The sequence below is a fragment of the Prionailurus viverrinus genome, chromosome D2 (assembly GCF_022837055.1).
Source record: "Prionailurus viverrinus isolate Anna chromosome D2, UM_Priviv_1.0, whole genome shotgun sequence".
Classification (NCBI taxonomy): Eukaryota; Metazoa; Chordata; class Mammalia; order Carnivora; family Felidae; genus Prionailurus; species Prionailurus viverrinus.
This window is the reverse complement of record NC_062571.1, coordinates 80,029,709-80,038,990: the sequence shown is the minus strand read 5'-3', so window position 1 is coordinate 80,038,990 and position 9,282 is coordinate 80,029,709.

Sequence of the window (9,282 nt, the reverse complement as noted above, 5' to 3'; positions counted from 1 at the left end):
GGGCGTCCCCTCAGCCAGGATGAGCGCTTTATTTGACCCTGAGCGCTCACAACTGGGCCGGCCTGTCTGTCCACAGCCAGCCTCAGCAGAGCCACGGTGTGGCTCAGCATTCCCTGCCCGAGTTCCAGCTGCTGCCGTCTGTCAACCACACACCGTCTGCCCTGGGTCTGGTGAGACAGCAAGTTCCAGTTTGCGAAGGACCTGGACAGCACAACGTGCCAGAGCTCTTCAGAGAAAGGGGAGGATGGTGGGTGGCGTGGTATGGTGGCAGCCTGGGGGACTCTGGGTGCGCAGGGGTCTAAGCCCACCCTCAGGAAAGTGCACAGAGATGATAGTCCTTGCCTCCTTTTACCAAGACCCTGTGGGGAAGGTGTGGGGGTCAGGGCTTCCTTCCCCCACCCTGAGAGCCTGCTTGAACACTTACCGACACACCACTGCCGTCCTAGGACACTGGGCAAGTCACGGAAGCCGGCTGAGCCTCAGTTTCCTTCTTTACCTTTCAGAGCTCTGGTGAGCAGTAACCACGCACAATGTGTGCAGAGCTCGGCCTTCCAGAGGGAGAAACGGAACCAAATGCCAGCAGCCCCCTCATCGCTTGGCCCCCTCGCGTGGCCCACCGAATCCAGAGTTGGATACGTGTGTTCGTTACATACTGGGTGTGTGACATCAGAGTGAGGGGTTCACCTGTGCAGCTCCCCTGCTCCCAAAGACTGTCCCCGTAAATAGCCCGTGGCGTGAGACAGGTGCCCATGTACTGCTGTAGAGTAAATGAACCAAGGAATATGTTTCTGGGGGCACCATTGGGTCCACGATTCTCACACTTTGGTGTTTATCAGACTCCCCTGCTAAACTTGGGGTGCTGGTTATAGATTGATATCCCTGGGTCATGCTCGGGGTTTCCGAATCAGCAGGTCTGGGGCTCTGCAGTGTTAGCGGGCTCCTTAAGTAACTCCGGTGAGGGTGGTCTATGAGTATGCTTAGGGGCACGTTCTCCGAGGACTGGGCCAGCGGGCCAGCTGGATGTCTGCACATCCTCTGGGCACATCCTCCAACAAAGGCCTGATATTCTGGCCTGGAGGCGCTCGCTGAAGGGTCATCAGTATGTGCAGGAAGCACAATGTCAGGTGCTAACGAATACCCTCATAGCACGTTGGCATTTACAGAACACATCTGTACATTATCACACTGTATTTCATCCCTCCAACAGTGACAAGAAAAGGAGACTGAAGCTAAAAGAAGTGAGAGAGTTGGTAAGGACAGAAACCAGCACCATTAGCTTCATAGATTTGCTCCTTCTGCATACTCCAAAAGTTTCTCAGTCACCTTCCTAAGCAGGTGTCCTTGGTCTGGAACTTGAAAGAACTTAACATTCAAATGATGTCAGTGACCAGGTAACCCGGTCTAAGAGCAATAAGTCAGTGAACGTGCACATATATGTACACACATGTGCACACACACACACACACACACACACACATCATTTTGAAGATCATTTGCTTTCTGAATTCTTAAAGGCAACATTGAAAGGTTAAAATGCCAGAAAGATACTCTGGATATTTTAACTCTATTTCCTGAAGAACAGAGTTGATTTTCTTCTGGATGTGAACAATATTTCCTGCTTCTAGTGGGGCTCAGGGAGGGCTGACCTCCATGGTGACCAAGTCCCCAGCCCCCGTGGCTTCATCCAGGCTGGACCTCACCAGACACAGGGCGTGACATAGCCCCAGACACCAACAGTATGGTCATAGTCACCAAGGAAGGGAGAGGGCTGTCCCTCTCCAGGCCTGGATGCTGGATCTCCCTTGCCCCTTGTGAGGGGACTCAAGCATCTGGCACATCTGATCAGGGGACACGAGGTGTCAGGGCTTGGAGTATGTCCTCTGGGGGCCACACTGTGGCCAGGTTTGTGTGTCTGCATGCTTCTCTGAGCTGGACAGAAGTGACGGGATGTTTGTGACAACATTAACGTGAGCCATTAAATAGTGTAACTGGGCCCGGAGGGCATGCTCAAAAACAGAACTGAGTCTCATCCCTTTAGATGGTTGAATACAGTTCTACGTAGAGGCAAACACATGCACACGTGGTTGGGAATTGTTGCCAAAACCGTTCAACGTAAATATCATGATTTCATCTCAACTAGTGAAGGAGCCAAGACCCAGAAAGACCCACAATTTGTTCAAGGTCACTCCAGGTAGGCATCAATAGATAGGGCGGAATGAATTAAGATGGGAGAGCCATGATTAGAATCCTTATCTATCGGACATTAAAACTCATGTTCTTTTCACTGGGACACTATATTTACCACACACAATTTGTCACACAGGTGACACGCACGTACAACACACATATTCACAATGAGAGGTGGTCCTTTCCATAGCTATCTTTAAAAAGATGTGAAAGATTTCTATAAGCTGCACAGAACCTGGAACATCACCAATGCCCTGAGAGGGGTCTCGCTGAAGCGCCATAGCCACAGACAGCACGTCCCTTCAGGGAATTGGAGAATTCTGGATTTTTGCAAGCAGAGGAGGGCCTAGGAGCTGGGGGGAGGGAGGCCCATTAGCAAATGCCTAGAGGCCAACGTCTGGTGCATGTTTGTGGTTCTGAAGAGAAGGTGGGACAGAAAGAAAGGGGGTGGCAAGTCGTAACTGCCAGGCTGAGGACAGAAAGGTCAGTCCCTTTCAGATGATGACTTCTAGGACCTGGAGCATCCAGCCATCCTGGATATACATCTCTGCCAGCTCTCCACCAGCTGAGCCCACCAGCAGGTCTCCATTTTCAAAGCACTTACACGCTGCTAATTCCAGCCTCTCTGCTGCTGACCTCTGCCCACTCCCAGAGCGGGTACTACCTCTGCGGTGGTACCTCTCCTGGAAGGATGTTTATGCATACCCCATGGCCCAGCCTCTAAGCTGGGCAAGCAGAAGCAACCGAACCAAGTTTTTCCAACAACACCATCAGGCCTCTGGCTTACTTTCCTATTAGTAGGGAAGAAAGGAATTGGCTGTCTGGGCAGAGTTTTTGCCACTCATGAATCTCCATGGGTGTCCCAGGCCCCACAGGCCAGGTATAAAAGGATGTGGGCCCAGCAGAGAGAAGAGGAAGGCTGCTGCCTGGCAGTCTTAGCTGGTGATCTCCAGGGAGAGATGAGTTGACCTCTGTCTGAGGGGACTCATGATGATAAAACATGTATCAGAGGTTGGCGATGATCCAGACCCTCTGCCTACCTAATCTCATTTGATCTTCACAGCGACCCTGTATGAGAGGCTATAGTTACTGCCATAATACAGATGAGGAAATCGAGGTTTAAAAAGTTAAGCAGTGTGCCCCAGGTGTCAGTTAATGAGGGAAGGGAAGTAGGCCCTTTGTATGTAATCACTGCGATTCTGTTCTGCTGCCCAGATTTGGTCTCTTCCAATGATGTTCATCAACCATCCCTCCCATTCTTCCCTCCTCTACCTTTCCTTCCCAAGCTGGACCCTTGGGGTGAATGTCAGCTGGGTGGCGTAGAAAGTCAGTGTGTGAAACAAGTAAACTTGAGAGCTCCTTGTGGGTCAGGAGCTCTGCTGAGCACTTTATGTTCATTTCCCAACCTAACAGCTCATAGGACAGAAATAATCGTCATCCCACTTGTGCATGAGATGACACAGTCTTGCAGCTAAGTAGCTTACCCGAGGTCTCCCAGATAGCCGCAGTAGATCTGAGATTGCAGCGCCAATCCCCGCCCCCACCCCAGCCCAGGGCTCTGCTATCTACATCACAGTTGCCCCCACACCTGGGAAGATAGAAGGAGCCATAGTCCAGCTAGCTAGTCTGCCCAGCCAAAATATGGAGCCTTTCCTCTCCTCTGAACTCACTGTGCCTACACAGCCAGCCTGTGAGGTTTGCACTTTGCCTTGAAAATCCATGAAACCTGCCCATGGCAGCAGCAACTTCTTTATTTGCAACCCATACTGGCTCCAGGAGGACAGAAGTGTGTGATTGATCTTCCTGAGTGTTAGACTGTGAGGCATTGAACCGGTCCATGAACAATGGCTTCTTGGAGTTTGGACTGACTTCTAAGGATGTCTGGCTTCTGTTCATTTCCTGTCTCTGAGCTGCAGTGGAGCAGTGGAGCTTGTCTTATATCCCCAGGACTAGAATATTCAGCAAGAGCTATTTCTCCCAGTTTCTTGTCCCACTTCTGTCCTTACTCCCCCACAATTGCTGACTGGAGGTTTACCAGGGGTCCTGAGCGGTTGGAAGGCTCTGGGCTCTTGCCCAGCATTGAGTTCTGGACCGATCAGCACTGAGACAGTGGACAGCTCCTCTCCTGCTGTCTGATCCCTTTCAAGAAACACTGGCGGTGGAAACCCAGAGCTGGCCTCCTGGTGCTGTGTCTTTTGAGTTCCAATACCAGGTCTTTAAAACAAGACGGATTCAACTACCATTTGTTGAGCAGAGCAGATTCTAGGCTATTTTCTTCCACTTAGTAGACTCAGAAACCGAGGCTATGGCCACACATTTCGTGAGAGGCAACATTTCAGCCTGTTGGATTCCAAAGCTCATGCTTTTAATCACTGAACTATACTGCTCTATCATTTTGGAAGGTGGTCTGTTTGGAAACCATGTCTTCCGCTTTCTCTGCCCATCAGCAGCTCCTGTAACATATACAACCCTGAACACATACCAGACTGCTCCCTGTCCTATGTGTGGCCTGATTTGATCTGACTCCACCTGGTTTCCTGAGGGCTGTTCCCATGACCTGTACCTCTGTGAGTATGTTCCCTGTGGCCTGAAAGGGAGACATCCTTTACTGGTGATTCTGAAGGTCTTCCAGGATTGTGCCTACCCCAAGTCTGGGGCCACAGTTGCATGATACCCTCAGCAAACCATGGCAGGAAACCCTGGTCTAAGTACCACTTTCCAGTAATTCCCAGTGGGAATGAGCCCATCTCTCTGATGGGAAAAAGACCTTGGGCTGACAGTATCATACAGCAGATAGTACCTTGCACTGGAAGACAGGAGTTCAGGATTCTAGTCTAGTCACTGCCCTAACTGACCATATGCCGTTGGGCAGTTCTTTCGCCTCCTGTGGCTCAGATTCCCCATCTGTGAAATGGAGTGGGTGGATGAGGCAATCTCACTTGTGAATTTAGGCTGCTTGAAGATGCCACACCAGGGATTTAATAAGGGGAGAAGGAGCAGAGAAGGGGGTGCAGAGACAGGCATCGTGGGGCTTTCCTTCCCCACCTGGCTGGAATTCAATCTCTTCCCCTGCAGTGTCATCAGAAGCCCATGCACCACTTTAGTTTAAGAGGTCTGTGTGGGCGGGTGTGGGGAGGAAGATTCACTCCCCTTTGACTGTGCACTGGTCAGAACAATCACGGGGCTCATCTCTCTGCCCTCACCACACCTAAGGGGACTGTGTATGCATATCAGGTGCTGTTCTGTATATGGTTCAGGAAGAGAGCCTCCCTGTGAGTGGGACAAAGGCTGTGTGTGTGTGTGTTGGTGGGGATAGCGGGGAGGGGGGTGAGACAGAGAGAGAGGGAAGGAGGGAGAGAAGGAGAGAGAGGGAGTTGGAGAGAGAGAGAGAATGAGTCAGACTGGCTAAAGACGTGAAAATAATCTTTTCTTATGGTTTGAGAACAAGGGAAACTGAGGCAAGCATAAATCTCTTCTTAAATGACTCAACTCTTTTGGGGGCTTAGCAAGATTTAGAAATCAGGAAAAACATCATTTATTTTGCGTGGTTACTGAAGGGCACTTCATGGGAAACCAAACCATTTGCTCCTGGTGGAGAAATAGGGAAGGGGATGTTACAGAAAGGAATGTGCCTCTCTCACACCCAAGGCTGATCATACCCTCTCAATTACCACTTGTTAGCACCAGAAGTCACTCTCCCAACCAGATGTCATAGTTTTGGCACTTAGGGATCCTACCAAAAGGTGTCATACTGGCCTGGCCAACCCAGATGGGAGTGGAAGGCTTTGCCCCCTCTTCAGCCTCCTGCACTGGTGAGGCAGCTCTGTAGCCAAGCAGATTGCTGGAGTCATTCTGCTCATGTGCTGTGACTCTGATTTTGGAAGCTTCTTTGTTCCTGTGTAGATTCTTTTTTTTTTTTTCTGACCAAGATTTTATCTACATAGTGAAAGATACAAATCATACTACTGATGAGTTCTGATAAACGCATCATCCATGAAATCCACACACTAAATTCAGAATGTTTCTATTGCCTTAGAAAGTTCCTTCATGCCCCTTTCCAATCCTCCCCTGACCCCAGCTAACTCCTGCCCTGCTTTCTATCATAATAGATTACTTTTTCAAAGAGTTAGAACTTCGTCTGCATGAAACCATATGCTGTGCTCTTTTATATCAATCTTCTTGTCTTATTGTCTCATTTCATTCAGTATACTATTTTTTAGGTTGACCCATGCTGTCGTGTATTTAAGTAGTTCATTCCTTTCTGTTGTTGGGTAGAAATGGATTATATGAATGTATAACAGTTTGTCTAGACATGGTCCTATTAATGGGCATTTGTTTTATATACAATTGGGGGAATATTCTCAATAAAACTACTATGGACATTCCTGTACTAGTTTTGGGGGGGGGGGTCTGTTGCTTTTTTTTTAGTATACATATGTTTTAGTTCTCTTTAGTAAATACCTACATTTATATTTAACTTTTATGAGAAAGTGCCAAACAGTTTGGCAAAGTGTCTGTACAATTTTGCAGTGCAACAACCAACATTAAAATAGGCTGTTTGTCTTTTTCTTATTGAGTCGTAGGAGTTCTAAAATCTATTTTGGATATAAGACACTTATTAGACTTATCTGTTGCTGTGACTCTCCTCATCTGCAGGTTGTCTATTCCTTTTCATAATGGTGTCCTTTGATGACATAAAAATTTTAGAATTTGTTTGCCAATTTTTTTTTAAACATGCTGGACTTTGATGGGGATGGCAGTGAAACCAAAGATTAGTTTGGGAAGAATGTCACCTTCTGTATTTTCTCCTTCATAATGTTAATCTAGTGAAAAAAATTAACTTTCTAACGATAAACCACCTCTGTATTCCCAGTTGGCCTTTCTTTTTCCTAAGATTTCAAAGTTTTTTGCATCTATGTTTTTGAGGAATATTAGCCAACGGTTTTATTTTCCTCTGCTGGCTTTGTCTGGTTTTGTTATCAGGGTTGTGCTTCCCCATGGAAAGACTTGTGAAATGCTCCCTTTATAAAAAGCTGTCATACTGTTTTTCAAAGTGGTTATGACATTTTTACATTGTCATCTAAAATATATGAGAGCTCGAGTTTCCCTGCATGCTTCTGAGCCCTGGGTATGGTTGGTTTCAAAAAGTATCCAATCTAGTAGTGTATAGAGAGGCATCTCACTGTGGTTTTAATTTGCATTTCTACATTGAGTAATTATATTGACCATCTTTTCATTCCTTATTTACCTTTGGTAAAGTGTGTGTTCAGATTTCACTCTTTTTAAATTGGATGTTTTGTCTTCGGATTGTTGAGTTTTGAGACTATTTTGTAAATTCCACATACAAGTTCCTTGCTAGATATGTGACTTACAAGTATTTTCTCAGGATCTGTGGCTTGTCTTTTAGCAATGTATTTCACAGAGCAAACATATTTAACTTTGATAAAGTACAATTTCTCATTTTTTTTTCTTTTATGGATAGTACATTTGTTGTTCTAAGAACTCTTTGTCTAATCCCGAGTCACAGAGATTTTTCTCACATGTTGTAAAGTTGTAAACTTTTTTTCATGTTTATTTATTTATTTTGAGAGAGAGAGAGAAAATGAGCAGGGTGGGGCAGAGAGAGAGGGAGAGAGAGAATCCCAAGCATGCTTCGCTGCGTGAGTGCAGAGTCTGACATGGGGCTCAAACTCATGAACCGTGAGATCATGACCTGAGCCGAAGTCAGATACTTAACTGACTGAGCCACCCAGTCAGTTTGATTTTTTATGAGGTGTGAGGGATAAGTCAAGATTCATTCTTTTGCATATGTATATCCAATTGCCCAAGCACCCACATGTTCAGAACACCATCCTTTCTTCGTTGAATTGTCTTTGCGATTCAATATATTTTCATTGATTTGTGGGTCTTATTTTGGATGCCCTATTTTATTTCACTGATACACGTACGCTTTCACTAATATCACATCTCAATTCCTATCATAAGTCTTGAAATAAACTATTGTGACTCCGCTTTGCTGTTCTTGCTTCTCAAGATTATTTAGACTAATCTGTTTGCTTCTTCCCATACAGATTTTGGAATTCGCTTGTTGATATCTACAAAACAATCATATTCAGATTTGATTGGGAATGTGTTGAATCTGTAGAACATTCAAGAAGAATAAATATCTTATCAACATGGAGGTTTCTAATCCATAAACACAATATATCTCTCTACTTAGATTTTCTCTGATTTCCTTCATTAATGCTATCGAGTTTCCAGATACAGGTCCCGAAAATATTTTGTTATATTTATACCTAAATTCATTTATGCGTGAGTTCATATTTTGACACTATTTAAGTTATGCCACGTTGCTATGTTAATTTCATATTGTTCCTTGCTTTTAGATGGATAGGCTAGATAGGTAGATAGATGGGTAAATAGATAGATGATAGAATTGATTTTGTATGTTGACTTTGAGAACTTCCTAAGTTCCTTTATGGTTTCCAGAAGATTTTCTGCAGATTCCATGGGATTTCCTCCTATGTAAGCACTCTTACCCTCCATAACATGCATTCCTTTTATTTCTTTTTGGTTGTCATATCTCACTGGTTTGGAGTGAGCACACTCACCTTGTTCCCAGTCTGAGGTGGAAACATTTAGTCTTTCACCATCCATTGTGTTTACCTGTAAGTGATTTGTAGATGCCCTATCTCAGGCTAAGAGGGTTCCTTTATGTTTCTAATTTACCAGTGGTATGGATCATGAATGGATGTTGAATTTTGTCGAGTCTTATCTTGCATCTATGGAGATGATCATATATTTTTTTTCTTTTAATCTCAATATAGTGAATTACATTGATTTTAAATGTTGAATCAGCCTTACTTTACTAGGGAAAAATATTTGGTCTTGATATGCTATTCCTCATATATTGCTGAATTCCTTTTGCTTGTATTTTGTTGGGGATTTTTACATCTATATTCATGAAGGACATTAGTCTACTTTTTTTCCCTTGTAATATCTTTGCCCAGTTTTGATATCAGGGTAATACTAGCCTCAGAAAAATCAGTTGTGGGGACACCTGGGTGGCTCCGTCAGTTGAGCAGCTGACTCTTG